The 16566-nt window shown below is 51.5% G+C and overlaps 1 pseudogene; it reads right to left on the reverse strand.

Moving 5' to 3' along the window:
• Positions 1 to 7905: 7905 nt before the first annotated feature.
• LOC119329915 lies at positions 7906 to 14436 on the reverse strand (annotated as a pseudogene).
• Between the last annotated feature and the right edge of the window lie 2130 nt (positions 14437 to 16566).

Consider the following 16566-nt stretch of genomic DNA (forward strand, 5'->3'; position numbering starts at 1 on the left):
CATCGCCGGTGCCCCGTCTTCAATCCCTCATCTGCGCTCCGCGTGAGCTCTTCCTTAACTCCAGGCCAGTCGCCTCGGCTGCCGCGAGGCCTCTGCTTAAGGCGAGGGGCAACGGCATGGACGAAGCCCCAACTTCCCCAAAATGGCACACGGTCGTTTCGAGACGCCGGTGGCATGCACCGCCCGTACCGCTTGCGGCGCACCGTGGTTATGGCCGCCTGCAATCCGAGGCCGCCCGCCTCGAGGCTCAGCGTCGCCGGGCTGCCTTTTTAAGGAGGTTCAAGGGCTGCTGCTTGAGGTGTCTCGCTCCACGACACCGCGCCGCCGACTGCCGCAACCCTGTTCGGTGCGCCGACTGCTGGGGGTTTGGGCATCGAGCTCGCGACCCGATCTGCAAGGGACGCCCCAAACACCGCACCCCTCCCCCACCGCCGCCTGCCGCCACCCCGTCCCCAGCCGCCATCACCTCCACGCCCCCTCACCCACCACCACCTAACCGGCCACCCCTCCCGCCGCCACCCCCTCCTTTCCACCCGTCGCCGCGCCAGTTGCCCATCCCGCTCCTGCGCCCCCGGCGTCCTGCTGTGACCATGGCGTACCGCCCTGGCGAGGCCTTGCAGCGCCCGGGCGCCGGCAGCACCTTCACCGTGAGCACGCAGGCCATGGAGGATGCGGCGCGCAATCTGCGCGCTTCGGCTGTGCTCGTCACCATGTCGGAGGCCAGACAAGACATCAACCCACAGCTGGTGGCCAAGGCACTGGAGCGCGAGCTCAATATCCCCTGGGACCAGATGCACGTCTCCAAGCATCACCCGGAGGATTTCCTGGTCAGGTTCGGTCACTCGCGTCACCGCGACACCGCCGTGGAGGCCAGGCGGTCCCATGTCGGGGGTGGCTCTGACTCTGGCCCCCTGGACGTCGGCGGCGCGCGGTCACCAGCGGGTCTCCCGCTTCTACTGTCGCCTGGCGATCGAGGGCCTGCCCGTCCAAGCCTGGCGCAAGGATGCGGTTCAAGATGCCATTGGCCTCTCCTGCAAGGTCGATCGGCTTGAGCGCCAGTCATCGTCCCTCTCCAACACCTCCCTGGCGTATGCGTGGGTGTGGGCCTGGTCGCCGGACGACATTCCCACGGCCAACGGCTTCTCCATCACCGATCGTCCGGTTGCTGATGTGCGTGGCCTCCCGCCGCCCCCAGAAGGCCGCCCGCGCGAAGAAGGTGTCCAAGGGCCGCAATTCCCCATCCTGATCCACCTCGACCAGACGCAAGACTACTCTCCGGTGTTCGAGCGTCCACCAGGGGCGAGCACCGAATGGCCGCTCACCGATCGCTTCCGCTGGGAGCGCTTCATCTAGGACGGTCAGGCGGGCACGAGCCGCCGCCGCGCGGCCCCCGCGTGCGCGGTGGATAGGCACCGCCGGCGCGACGACGACGATGAGCACCATGACAGCCGGGGCCGTAGGCGCGCCCGCTCTAGGTCGTCTCGCCGCAGAGGGCTGCTGGGTTGCCGTTCGGACGGAACGGAAGGCAGCGCGCTCCGTAGGCAGGCCAGCGGCCCCACAGGGCGGCACGGCAGGCGCCGCAGCGCCTCGCCCCGAGATGGCCTGTCTGTTGGGGAACGTAGTAATTTCAAAAAATTTCCTACGCACACGCAAGATCATGGTGATGCATAGCAACGAGAGGAGAGAGTGTTGTCTACGTACCCTCGTAGACCGAAGCGGAAGCGTTATATCAACGCGGTTGATGTAGTCGAACGTCTTCACGATCCGATCGATCCAAGCACCGAAAGCACGGCACCTCCGAGTTCTGCACACGTACGGCTCGTGACGTCCTCGCCTTCTCGATCCAGCAAGAGGGTCGAAGTAGTAGATGAGTTCCGGCAGCACGACGGTGTGGTGACGATGTTGGTGTAGAACGATCTTCGCAGGGCTTCGCCTAAGCACTGTGAAAACTATGACAGAGGATAAACTAGAGGAGACGGGGTTGCCGGCACACGGCTTGGTGTTTCTTCATGTGTCTCGGGTGCTAGCCCTACCCCCCTATTTATATGTTGAGCCTTGGGGTCGAAACTTGGAGTAAAAGCCTCCACAAAGTCGGTTTCACCCGAAAGGCAAGAGTCCTTCTCGGACTCCAGGGCCAGACACCAGGGTTCCTGGCGTCTGGACCCAGACGCCAGGGACCCTGGCGTCTGGCCCCTGGACTCCGCAAAACTTCCTTTTGCGCTTTCCAAAAACCTTGTGGGCTTTCCCCATTGGCCCAGATAAAGTGTTCTCGTGCCCAAACATTTCGGGAAACATCCGGAACCCCTTCCGGAGATCAAACACTACTATCCACATATCAATCTTTACTTCCGGACCATTCCGGAGTTCCTCGTCATATCTGTGATCTCATCCAAAACTCCGAACAACATTCAGTCACCAACATACATAACTCATAGTACTATATCGTCAACGAACGTTTAAGCGTGCGGACCCTACGGGTTCGAGAACTATGTAGACATGACCGAGACACATCTCTTGTCAATAACCAATAGCGGGACCTGGATGCCCATATTGGCTCCTACATATTCTACGAAGATCTTTATCGGTCAGACCGCATAACAACATACGTTGTTCCCTTTGTCATCGGTATGTTACTTGCCCGAGATTCGATCGTCGGTATCTCAATACCTAGTTCAATCTCGTCACCGGCAAGTCTCTTTTCTCGTTCCGTAATACATCATCCCGCAACTAACTCATTAGTTGCAATGCTTGCAAGGCTTAAGTGATGTGCATTACCGAGAGGGCCCAGAGATACCTCTCCATATGATGACATCGTTAATTGAATAAATTTTTAGATAGATTTCAAGTACAAGTACCAATGTGGGCCGCTCTGCCTTTATTTCTCTTGGCATTTTTGTTTCCCTATTGACGGTTGCTAGTTTGATATATCACCTCTGCAGAATTCTGCTGCTTGTTTTCCTTGTCTCTGTGCAGATTTCTTTTTGCCAGTTGTGAGAAACTAGTCCTTGAAATATCATAATCCCGGAGACATTCTGTTAGATTCTGCACGGTCTGCTTTTTATATTTGCACTTCCCTTCTCCTGCTGAGTGGAGCTGCCCTGTACATAGCTTCAGTCCCCTTGCGGCACAAGTATCTCATCTCCATGTACCTGTGCCGCAATGCCGATCAGCTAACCGTGAGCGCATGCATAATGGTGAAACCGTTTGAATTTGAATTTGGTTTCTAGAAACTAGAGATGCAGTAGTAGTAGCATTTGATGGTCATTATTTGTGCATGCAGAATGATTGTCAGGTCCCCGCCAAAAAAAAAAGAGAATGAGTGTCAGGTAGATCTTGTAATGCAGAGAGACTTGCCAAGGTTGTCATTTGACAGTGCAACTAGTTTCATCGCGGAAAAAACAGTTCCTGCAATTTAATTTAATAAGCAAATTGTAAGGTTCGCATCGAGATCGATCTCGATCTAGTGTCAGAAGAGGCTCGTGACAGCATGTCATGAGCCATCTGTTTGTTGGCAGTGTGTGTACCTAGTCTGAACCCAGTTTCCTTGTGTCTTCTCTTCAGTAAGCAAACAGTTTGATGCATGCTTGTATTCATCGGACCTAAACTACTGCCTCCAAGGGCTTGGAGAATACCATGTATGCGAGCCTACACCAACCGAGCGCCGTGAAGAAAGCTGTTGCTGAGAGCAGGATGGATTATTTCCCTAGTTGTCATGCCATGACTGTTATCTGGCTGCGATTTGGACAACGTTTGTAGCTCGGTTGTCTGCCTCTGTGCGCGTGTGTGACATTAAAAAATTATCTCATTGACTGTTTGGAGCAAGTATGTATGAATGCTTGAAAAATCATTCATGATTGTGTCCTATTAGTTTTTGGGGATGGAGCGGCTGAGCCGCAAGCAGAGCTTGGTGGACTCCAGCTGAGCTGTAATGAATTGCAGCTAGATCTATTCCTTGCTCTCTGCCTCAACAAGATTTACCTTATGTTTCTATTTGGACACTGCATTTGCAGATGCTTACTTTCTTCATTCCCTTCACCCCAAAATTTAGTGAATTGTCTGGTGAAGTCTAATTAGTCATTCTTTCTGGTTGCTCTTTAGTCTCTACTGCGTGTGATATTTAGTTGCTGCAATACTTACATTATGATTAAGATGATCTATGGACTTAACCCAAACCTGATAATTCTTCGTTTTCTCTGCTTTTGCAAATGCTTAAATTGTTTATTCCGTTGACAGTTCATACGGCATGCTGCCACCAAGTGATATAATGGGAGGGTGTTTCCATGGTCACTAAATCTTGTGGTCTCCTCCGTAACTGCAATCAACACGGATCCATGCTTGACAGTGATTAACTGAAACCTTGCAAGCTTAGTGCAGCTGCTATCCTGTTCTGCAAACCGAATAGCAACATATTTCAGGATCAGATATGGCTGCGGGGCTCAATGCATCAGAACCAATACTTTTTTTTTTCATGTTCTAGCCTGTGTTTGTAGCCATTACTGATTAGTGAAGTGTGTTTTGGCGGTTTTGTTCGTTTTGCAACCAGGGTGCCATGTTGATAATTCCAGATGACCTGAAAAAGGAAACAAAGGAGGGTACTGAAAGCAATTGTGTATGAACCGCTGCTCGGTCAGTCACAAGTCACAACAATCTGAGAAGCACCAAAGCACCGGCGTTTCCTTACCACACGTCAGTTAGGTTGTTGACTGAATGTGTGCCTGTCCAGTGTACAGTGTAGTTAGCGACGAAATTGGGTCAGAAAATAAGAAACAAAATGGCTGGAACGCTCGGTGAACGGCCCGCCGTTGACCCCCTTTCCGGAGTAATTTCAGACATGATATCCGTGGGTCTGGGGGCTCAAGTTGCACCAAATCAGGGAGATGTCCCAAGTGATGTGGGCCGTCAGGAGGCTCAGGGAGGTCCAGCAGCAGCTGATCTTTGCATCCCAGTCGATCAGAGAAACCCAGCTAGAAGGCAAAATAAGATCAAGAGGGATATCAGCTATAGTCAGATCTGCTTCGGTACACCCACCCCACCCTAAACACATCAATGGCTAAGATTATCCCATACCACTTCGTAATAAAGAGTGGGATGGTCATTTCTGAAAATACATCACCCGTGATGAGACCTCGACTCAAGCAAGGAAGTAAATGTCTTGTTGATTTTGACAGTTCTGCTTGTGTTTTTTGTTGAATATAAACCCAAGTCTGCAGTTTCAGGCAGCTAGTGTAGGTTTTGTTCAGTTTCGGCAGTTTCGGCAGTAGTGTCTGTTCTTCAGTCAAGCGAGATTAGCTCGAGTCTGTTAGCGCCATGAGAGTCTGGCGTCCCCTCTAATTGCTCGTGGGATGGCACGAGCACAACGATCGGTGGGGGGGCACGACCCCGTTTTCTCTGTTGTACGCTGAATAAAAAGTGAAAGGCAAGCAAAAAAGCTGCAAGTTTGCGAAAAAGGGGTTCCCCGCCTTATATATATATATATATATAGCAACCAACACCGCAACATCCGAAAACACCGATACAAACACACGCCACCACCACACAAACATACACACAAGGCAAGATACAAGGGTGCCGGACACCGACACACTACCCAACGACTACGAAGCACACTACAAATAAGCAAAGAAGAACCGCAAGGAGAGGTGATACGGCCAATGACGGAGCGGGGACTCCAAAACGGTGCCTCCAAGAAGAGCACGACCACGGATAGCCGCCACCGTCCGATCCTTGCGGATCAAGCTTTCGCCCGGAGCAACACGAAGGGAGTAGAAGCACCGCGACGGAGCCTGCAAGGAAGAAATGACGACCGCAGTCGCCACCGCCGCCGGCCAATCCAAGGACCGGGCAGGTGATGAACCCCGTTGCTCTGACCCCTCCGGTGCAACCCCTCTCCGACAACCACCTGCAACCATGCCGCCCGAGCGGCCATGTTTGCTCGCCCACACCCGAGCCGCGCAGTCTGCCCAAGACCAACACGTCTCCCACCTCCAGGGCCGCCGCCCTGCACCCAGGCCGCCCTAAGACCATCAAAGGGGAAGGCTTTGGACAGCTCCACCAAACCCAACCATCGTCGGAACCGGCAGCAACTGTCCCGCCTCAAGCATCACAGGAAAGCGAACAGAAAAACACCATGTCAAGGAAGAAGGAAGGGGGAGGAGCGGCACACAACCACGACCGGCACCCCCTGTGCCGCGACGGGCAGCTCGACCACGTCGGAACCACCCATCCCTCCTACCAGCCTCCCCCCTCCCCCGAAGCATCCCGCCTCACCCTAACATAGGTACTGGCACTGACCGACGAGAGACCACCAACAGCCGCCCGTCCGCCAAAGAAGGATGATAGATCTGCCGCCACCGTCCGATCCTTGCGGATCAAGCTTTCGCCCGGAGCAACACGAAGGGAGTAGAAGCACCGCGACGGAGCCTGCAAGGAAGAAATGACGACCGCAGTCGCCACCGCCGCCGGCCAATCCAAGGACCGGGCAGGTGATGAACCCCGTTGCTCTGACCCCTCCGGTGCAACCCCTCTCCGACAACCACCTGCAACCATGCCGCCCGAGCGGCCATGTTTGCTCGCCCACACCCGAGCCGCGCAGTCTGCCCAAGACCAACACGTCTCCCACCTCCAGGGCCGCCGCCCTGCACCCAGGCCGCCCTAAGACCATCAAAGGGGAAGGCTTTGGACAGCTCCACCAAACCCAACCATCGTCGGAACCGGCAGCAACTGTCCCGCCTCAAGCATCACAGGAAAGCGAACAGAAAAACACCATGTCGAGGAAGAAGGAAGGGGGAGGAGCGGCACACAACCACGACCGGCACCCCCTGTGCCGCGACGGGCAGCTCGACCACGTCGGAACCACCCATCCCTCCTACCAGCCTCCCCCCTCCCCCGAAGCATCCCGCCTCACCCTAACATAGGTACTGGCACTGACCGACGAGAGACCACCAACAGCCGCCCGTCCGCCAAAGAAGGATGATAGATCTGCCGCCACCGCCACCAAGGACGGGCCCAAGCAAGCCCACCCGCGCCGCACGCCGTCGTCCAGGAAGAGGAGCCCAGACAGACGCCAAGACGCACACGCACCTCCACCACCGCAGTCACGCCACCAACACCGCCAAACAATCCACGGCAGCACCGGTCGCCCGTGGCCCCTGCTGGCCTCAGCCCTTGCCGTTGGACGGGCCACCGGCAGCAGATCCGGCCGGATCTGATCGGGCCTTCACCCGCGAACCACCCGAAGCAGATGTCCCCATCACCACCTTGGACCGCTGCCCCAGCAGCCACCGCGCCGCAACCAAGCCGCCTGGAGCAGCGGGAGTACTACTACTGCTGCATCCCTTGTTTCAAGGAACTGAATTCAAATACAAACAATTTCACGTTCACAATTATGCATTAGCATTGAGGAAGCTATGGAGTGGAGCCATGCGTTGCAGGATGCATCCTACATTCCTACTCCAGTACTTTACCAAGGTCTCACTATTCGATCCTGCTGCTGCTGCTCCCTCCTCAGGTGACAATTACAACACATCCATCTCACTAATTGTTTCAGACTCAGGAGCTGTTCCCCTGCTTGGTTGTGCTTTTCTGAAATAACTTGCACCTTTTTCAAATCTCATGATCAACAGCATGTAATCTGAAACCAATACAATCACAACTTAAATACACACATTAGGAGGACAAACAGTCTCCCAATTCACCTTCTGGCACAAACCAACACGCAACGGAAGAATCCAGCCACAACAACAAGCACTAGAAGTAACCCCATGCTGCTAACAAAAGTAGGTGTCATCACCCCTGTACACCTTACCAAGAGGGTGTGTTCCACAGAAAAACAGAGTCCCATACAGGCTACGCCAGCTGTGAAACTCTAAACGATGAAGCCACTGAACAAACAATCATCGCAGCATCTGAGCAGTAGCAAATACAGGAGTTCAAAAGTACTATCATACAAGCATCAACAATTACGAAGCATCAATATCCATTACAATAACTTCAAGCAAGGACATAAATATCTCAGCCTAAGATGCTGCTTCTCTTGTTACTCGATTTGTAGCTCCCTTCCTGGCCCAACTTTGCCATGTAAGAACGGCAAACACATACATCTGACCATATGCCTTGTCAACCACACGGAAATAAGATATCCTCCATGCTCTCTTAAACAACAAGACACAGAACACCACCCAGAGACCCAGAATAGATCCCAGAGCAAGTCCAAAAGAAAAGGTCAAAGGCTCAAAGGAATGCTCGTTCATTTTTGGATCATCTTGTGTTGCTGAATTCTTTCCGGGGCAACTGTTTGGAAGAGGAGGGCCACATAGACCACTGTTGCCATTGTACATGAAAGGCTGCTGGGTGTAGAGAGTGTCAAGCTGACGTCCTGGTGGTATTCTCCCTGTTAGATTGTTATCAGACAAGTCCAAGTAGCTCAAATAGGTTATATCTGATAGGCTTGAAGGGATTCCACCAGAAAGCATGTTCCTTGAGAGATCAAGTGATTCCAAAGCCTGCAAGGCCCCAAGCTTAATTGGAATTTTCCCACTCAAGTGGTTACATGATAGATTCAAGTTCATCAACGCATCAAGAGCAACTAATTCTTCTGGTATTCTCCCAGTTAGTTGGTTGAAAGATAAGTCAATGCTCACCAATTGCATAAGGCTTATACCATAATCAAGTTCATGTCCCTTGACGACCATAGAGGAAAAATCATATGTACGGACCATAGTTGAGTAACTGTACTGGCTGTCATAAGGGTTCTGTACATACTTCCTTTTCATGGCCGTCATATTTGGCAACTGCCATGGTATGGCGCCTGATAAGACATTGCCTGCTAGGTTCATATGATGAAGGTGACTAAGATTTGAGATGGTTTCTGGGATTTCTCCGGAAAACATATTCTGGCTTAGACGCAGAAATCGTAATTCAACCAAATCTCCAATCCACAATGGCAACCTTCCGAAAAAACTATTATGTGATAGATCTAGAGAAAACAATAGTCTCCCATTTTTTAGTACCGACGGGAAGTTGCCAGAGAATCTATTGTTACTCAACATGAGAAAGGAAATGTTCTTCACTCCAAAACACTAAGGAAGTTGTCCCTCAAGAAGATTGTTGCTTAAGTCCAAGGCATACAAGGCTTCCGCTTTGCAGAGAGATTCGGGAATATGACCAGTTATTTGATTGGAGATCAGCACCAATGAAATCAAATCCGGAGTCCCAGTGTTTGATGGCAAATTTCCAGTTAATGAGTTTTCGGACATGTCCAAGAAGGTAATATTTCTTGGTAAGTTCGGGATTTCACCAGTTAGTGTATTTGAATTGATAAAGAAAAATTGCAGCGACATGAATTCCATGTTTGCCGGCAACCTGCCACTAATTTCATTGTTGGAGATGTGCAGATATGTGACCTTTGCAAATGTAGTGTTGAACCAGTCAGGAAGCCTATCAACTATACCTGTGCTTGATAACTCCACCCGGAGAGCATCCACTTGGAACTGAAGCCATGCAGGAAATGAAGGACCTAATTGGCAAGAGGAAAGTTCTACTTCTTCTAAACTGAAGGGTGGTATCCAATCGGGATCAACTGTAATCCTCAAGGAAGTCCCACTTAAATCCAGCGACTTTAACTTCGTTAGACTTGCAAAATGTTCTTCAGTGAAATCACCAGTCAAGTTGTTGCCTTCAAGATTCATCATGGTCAAGTTGCCGAGCATGCCGATCTCAGATGGCACAGGTCCACTGAGATTGTTGGAAGAGAGATTAAGTCTGCTTAAACTAGAGAGCAGCCCCACCCCGTGCGGTATGCCTCCATTTAGGTTGTTCACAGAGATATCAAGAACGACTAAGCTGGTCAGGTGTGCTGTCTGATCCGGCATGTTTCCGCTGATATTGTTGTAGCCCAAACGCAACACTTGCAGTTTGTTCAAGGGACACTGTGGCATCCTCCCTATAATATCCTTTATATTTCCAACAATTTGACACCCAGAAAGGTCCAGAATTTTCAGACTGCATAGGTGTTTGAAGCTTGTACTGCTCATCCCTCCCATGTTAGGATTACCTGACAAATCAAGGACTTGGAGGGATGTCATATGTGCCAGTGCATCCGGAGCTTGACCGTACAGTTGAGTGCCGACAAGGTGGAGATGCTGGAGGCCTGTCAAATTCCAAAACCAACCCCTTGCCATTGGGTGTGCAAAGGTGTTGTCGGAGAGATCAAGCCTCTCGAGTTTGGTAAGGTTAATATGTGGGAGTGAATGATTTGCGGTTGAAAGAGAGCAAAACCGAAGGTTGAGGGCCTTCAAAGAAGGAATCATGTTGACAACATAAGGCCAATCAACTATCGTGCTGAGGTTTACTGAATTCATTCCAAGAGACCGCAATTTAGGGATGCGTGCTACCCATGAGATGTCTCTTGAGTACATACGTCCTGTGCCAATTTGGCATGAGAGGTCAAGATGCTGCAAGTTTGAGAGGTTGCCGAGATGAGGGGGCACCCTGCCAGAAAATGGTATGCCGGAGAGGTTGAGATATCTCAATCTCGTCAAAGAGCCCAAGAACTCCGGCATGCGACCACTTGGGCCCTCCAGGGAATTCATGCTAAGATCAAGGTGCACAAGACGATCCATGGTGAGCAAAGAATTACTTATCTGGCCAACCAAAGCCGTGTCTCCATAGTACCCTCCGCGGAAGATGTTCTCATTGATAGTCTGTGTCTCCGCATGCCGATTACGAAGATCAAGCCTAAGGATATGGCCGGTCCGATTGCTGCACTTGACGCCCCTCCAGCGACAGCAGTTCCCTTGGCCTTCATTGTGCCAAGAGTCAAGGACGCCCAAGAGGTCGCTGGTGATGCCGCGCTTGAAGGACAGCAGGGGGCGTCCCGCTCCCGCGGTATGCAGCTTGCGCCGGCCGGCCCGAGCTGAAGTGCATCGGAGGCCAGCAAGTCGGCAGCAGCTAGGACGCATATGAGCAGGAGTTTGGAAGACTATGGATCCTTCTCCGTGCCGCTGCGAACAGAGTTTCGTGCTAGTTGCAAGCAATTTTGGTCCATGTTTTTACTTAGTCCATGTCCCTGGCTGACTGGCAATCTGACGGCAACCCTGTGAGCAAGCATGCACACACGTTTTTTGGCCAAGTGTACGTCAGAATGGAGAATTTCCACATGCTCCAAGGCCTGAATTCGCCTACGTGTGTGTGACGTGCAGGTTATGCAAGTGAACACCACCACTTGGTTTATATGAGGTGCAGGCTTTTCCTTGCATTTGTGGGCTTATAAATAAGTGAAGATAATTTCAGGGCAGTTTTACTGTTTCTTTTAGTCATTGTTGCTGCAGTCATCCCTGAGAAGTAGGCCAATGAGAATTAATTTCTGCAGGGTTGTACAATGATCTCTCTCAAGCTTCACACCTGGAAACTAGTTCTGAACTTCTCTGTGCTTCCGTTGTCCTTGGCAAACAAAGATGACCAAACAGGCCTGCGCCGACCACGTCCTTCCTTCCATCGCACCACGGTTAGCTGCTCGGCGTTGCGGCGCAAAGTATAGGGAGCTATCAAAGGTCGGACTGCAGCTACAGGGCAGGGCTTCAGGGACTGATCGCCGTTTTATTTCTTGTTTTCTGAACGAGTAGCTCACTAGCTCTACACTGCACAGAGAGAGAGGCACCGATTCAGTCCACATCTCCCATGTAGTACAACCGTACTGAATTGCAAACAAGCAACGTATCAACTCCAACAAACACTACCCAGTGACATTCAGTTACAATCGAAGATTCATATACAGTGATGAAACACGCATGTCGCAGCCATTCTCGACAGATAAAAAGGCCGTTGATATATAGAAGAAAATATATGGAAGATTAAACCTAGCTAGTAACTGACAACACTGGTGACTTCTTTTCTAAAAAAAGCTAGTAACTGACAACACTGGTGACTTCTATTTGTTCTAACCTGCAATCCCGCACAAACCAAACATGGCGTTCATTGTGGCCCTATGAAAATCTCCTATGAAAATTAGCTGGCGATTTGCCTGTCCCTATGTCTCATTTACTGTACAAAAATGTTGCTTGTATAGATAGGCTCCTCCTTTTTTGGTCATTGATTGATGTGGCTGGTTTATGTCTCCACAATGACAGAAACTTTGGCATCATATATTGTAGTAATAAAAATATGCTCCTTCCATCGTGCCTGGGTTGTTATAATTAGATTGATGTGGCTGGTTTATGTCTCCACAATGACAGAGCTTCTACGTAATAATTAACTTTGACATTGTTCCATAAGAAAAACCAGTATGTTTTGGCGAGCTTAGGTAGTCAGGTACAACATTGTGGGTAGCCCGGGCTTTCTTTCTCAGAACGTTTTGCTGTCCTATTCACGGTTGCTTGTCTTATACTTCCTCCGTAAACAAATATAAGACCGTTTAGATCACTACTTTAGTAATCTGAACGCTCTTGTATTTCTTTACAGAGGGAGTACTATTATTGTTAGTAGCCTTCGCGTCTGCAGAATTCTGCTACCTGTTTTCTTTCTCTGTTTTCAGAGTTGTTGTCGATAACTGTTTTCAGAGTTGTTTTAGGATGGAAGATGAGAAAAAAAAAACAAGTAGAATTTATAGAAAAAATATATAGGGAGTGGTTATTTAGAGTCTATCAAAGCGGCTGTTGATGTTGCACGGCGAGTAATAGAAAACAAATATAGGTAGAAACGTCAATTAATGGAAATTTTTTGTATCCAAAAATAGTAGAAAGATGTCATGATAAAAAAAATGTAGTTAATTGAAACACTCGTTTTGAGAATTTTACTATTCACATCACGAATCAGTACAAAGTAGTTGACTCTTACAAGCACATTGAAACGCAAACACAAAGGACCATGAACACCTAGAGTACCCTAAGACAACCATAACACAAGAAGATCTCCGGAGCCCTGTGTCATCATCCCTGAATCTTGAGAGAAGACCCCTGCAGCAGAAGTATCTGCAACCAGTCACAAGCAGGTCATCATCTTCGACCTCGGTACAATTGCCGCCATGCTGCTTCCTCCTTTCTTGACACCAGCGCTGAGAGGGCATGGACATCAATCCAACATACCTGCAACAGCCGTCGCCATCTTTGGCTTTGAGTACCGCGAAAAGTGTCTCTTTCGGAAGGAAGAGAACTCGAGTCATCCGACCGGTCCAGCACCGCGGCCGGGCCATCAACCCAGGCAAAGCAGGATCTCCCACCAGCATCAGCGCAGAGGAAGGAGAAGAACAGCAGCAGCAAATCATACCAACAAGGAAGAAGAAGGGTTTTCGTCTCCCTGCATCCATCGCCCATCTGAGGACCTAAACGGCAGTGCCGATGGACCTCCAGCCACCATAGCCCGCGACCTCGACGAGATCCGGGGATCCCCAACCCCGTTGGCTCCTAGACGAAGGCAAAAGCCTCGCCTGACCGCGAACGGAGCCCGGAGAAACTTATTCGGACGCGACACCACAGCAACGGCCTCGGCAGCGTCTCCCTCAACCCTAACCCTACCACACACCCACCTAGCGAACAGACCCGAGGTTCCCCTCCCTCCCGCCGCCGGAGCGGCCGACGGAGAGAGAGGGAACCGGCGGCGTCACCGGCGGCGCGCAGGGAACCCTCGTCGCCTCCTAGATCGCCTCGTGCGATCCTAATCTTTCGGGCGGTTTCTTAAAACACTCGTTTTCATGCAAGTCCCCCCGTCGTCCTTTTTCCTGACCTCCTCCTCCCGTGTCGTCCCCGCGGGCGACCGGGGGGAAACCCTAGGGTGCCGCCGGCCGGCCCCCCTCCCTTCGTCTTCCTCCCTCGCCGCCGCCAGTTCGCACCGGCGGGCGAAGCCCGTTGGGTGTTGGCGGCGGTGGGGTCTCGTCTCTCCCTGCTTGGGCGGCGGCGACGCAGGGCACCTTGCTCGGGCGACGGCGCTGCTCTTTGGGGGGCGCAGCGACGTGGTTTCATGGTCCGGCGGCGGGGCTGCTGGCTCGTGGTGGTGGCGTGGAGGGCCTCGCGGTGGTGGTGGGCGCTCTCATGGCGGCGGTGGATCTGACGCGGTGGCGATGCAGGAGGTTGCGGGCGAGCCGGTTTTCGGCCAGATCCGACTGGATTTGTCGCCGGGGACCCGGCTGGTGGCGCAGGGCGGTGGCCGGTGCTCGTCATGGTCGCGGCTTCTGGAGGGGGCGGCGGCGGTTGCCGGCTTGCTCCTCGGATCTGGCCCATGGCCGTCGGTGCGGCCTCTGGGCAGTTCCTCGGGGCCCCGGCATGGATGTGGGCTGCCACGGCATGGTGGTGGCTCACGGCGGTGGTCGGGGGCGTTTCACGGCGGCGGACGGACTTCTTCGGCGTCGGCCCGTCGGTGAGCGTCCCCGTCGACCATCGATTCCTCTCCTTGTCGTTCGGGCACTACCTTCATCAAAGGGTTGGCCTTCTCCCGGTTGCGGTCCATCGCTTGTCTCGCGCCCGGCAGCAGGACCGACCTCGTCTCGCGCCTGGTAGCAAGACCGGACTCGTCTCGCGCCCGACAGCAGGACCGACTCGTCTCGCGCCCGACAGCAGGACCGGACTCGTCTCGCGTCCAGCAGCAGGACCGAGCTCGTCTCGCGCCCGGCGGCAGGACGAGCCGATGGAGGCCAGTTTTGGTCGGCCTAGTGGGTCCCGGCGCTGGGGGCTGCTCAGGAGTGCTAAAGGCGGGGCCTTTCCACCCATTTCTTTGGTTGGGGTAGCGATGGGTGGCGGGTGAGGTGGCGTCGAGGTCTTGGATGCCGGGGCGGCGGCCCTGATGGTGGTGTCGCGGTGCTCACGGGCAGAGCTCGTGGCTTGGTGCTGTCCGGTGACTATGGTCGTGTGGGCGGCATGGTCGCCGGAGTGTGACGTCCGGTGGCGATGACTTTTGGCCGGGGTGAAAACCTGTTCTTTCTTCGGACAGACCGGCGGCGGCAAAACTCGTTCCCTTCTTGAAGGCGTTGTCGCGGCCATCATTGCCCGTCGTGTTGCTCCAGGGAAACTCTGACCCTCGGGTCGGGCGGTGGCGGCGCTCTGGTGTCATTTCCTTGGAGCCCACGGTTCGTCGTATGCGGTTTCATCTCTTCGCGGTGGCGTGTTCACGGTCGAGGCCTCGACTTCTCTTGTAGTGCTTGGGGTGGTGTCGCTGCGTTCAGCACCTATGTATCTTGTCTTGAGTGTGTGCATGTGTTGTGATGGCGTGCGTTTGTACCGGTGTGTTGTTGGTCATTACTTTATATATAAAACGGGGCGGAAGCCTTTTTCGGTAAACACTCGTTTTCAGACAAGCCAGCAAACTTTGAAGGAAAGTATAGTTCACTGGGCTCCTGCAGCTTCATCTAAGCAGAGGATTACCTCGAAGGTGCGTGTATTTCAGGATCGATTTGCCATGCCATCTCCGAAGTTTTCTCTGAAAACCATTTCTGAGCTTTCTCTGTCCATCACAAGGAGTAACTGCAACGAGGAGCAGATGCCGACACTGGATAAGGGAGCCTCTGCACCACGGGGTGGATCGGACGTCGCGGTTAGATGAAAGGGGGTCAATGGTGGGTTGATCGCCGTCTTGTGGTAAGGAAACGCCGGTGCTTTCTTTCGCGCTTCTTTGTGAGTGACGGACCAGCAGTCCACAGGCCATGCCTAAGCCTGAGATATGTTGCTATTCGGTTTACAGAAACAAGAGGATAGCAGCTACACTAAGCTTGCAAGGATTCAGTTAATTACTGTCAAGCATGGTTCCGTGTTGATTGCAGTTACGGTCTTACGGAGGAGACCACAAGATTTAGTGACCATGGAAACACCCTCCCGACCGGACAACAGACGCTAACTCGCTGACTGACAGTACGACGTGTCAACTGTCAACGGAATAAACAATCAAAGCATATTTGAAATGCAGAGAAAATTGAAATAGTATCAAGTTTGGGTTAAGTCCATAGAAGATCTTGATCATAATGTAATTATTGTGGCAACTAAATATCACACACAGTAAAGACTAAAGAGCAACCAGAAAGGATGACTAATTAATTACTTCACCCGACAATTCACTAAATTTTGGGCTGAACAGAATGAAGAAAGTAGGCATCTGCAAATTCAGTGTCCAAAGAGAAACACAAGGTCAACCTTGCTGAATAAATCATGTTGAGGCAGGGAGCAACGAACAGAGCGGAGGAGTTGGAGAAGCACACCCATCATTACCCATGCCATGCCGTATCCTTAACAGAATCTCTTCATAGTTTTTTTTTGGCAAAATCTATTCTTAAGTGGTGTTGAAAAAATAATCACTTCATAAAACCTAATCCTTACAATTACTGATCTCCCTAGGAATATGGAAGTGTTAGAACCGGCATTCTACTAAAATATTTTTCAACTTTTTTAAAAAAACACTCATAAATTTTATTTTTTGTGAACTTCCAAAAAATATTAATTGATTTTAAAAATACTCACGAATTTAAATAATTTACGTAATTTAAAAGTTAACAAATATCAGAAAAAAATCATGGATTCTATAATATGTTCACGAGTTTAATACCTTTTCATGATTTTTTAGAAATGGTCGCGAAACTTTGAACAATGTTTG

This window comes from Triticum dicoccoides, chromosome 7A (assembly GCF_002162155.2).
Source record: "Triticum dicoccoides isolate Atlit2015 ecotype Zavitan chromosome 7A, WEW_v2.0, whole genome shotgun sequence".
NCBI classification, from domain to species: Eukaryota; Viridiplantae; Streptophyta; class Magnoliopsida; order Poales; family Poaceae; genus Triticum; species Triticum dicoccoides.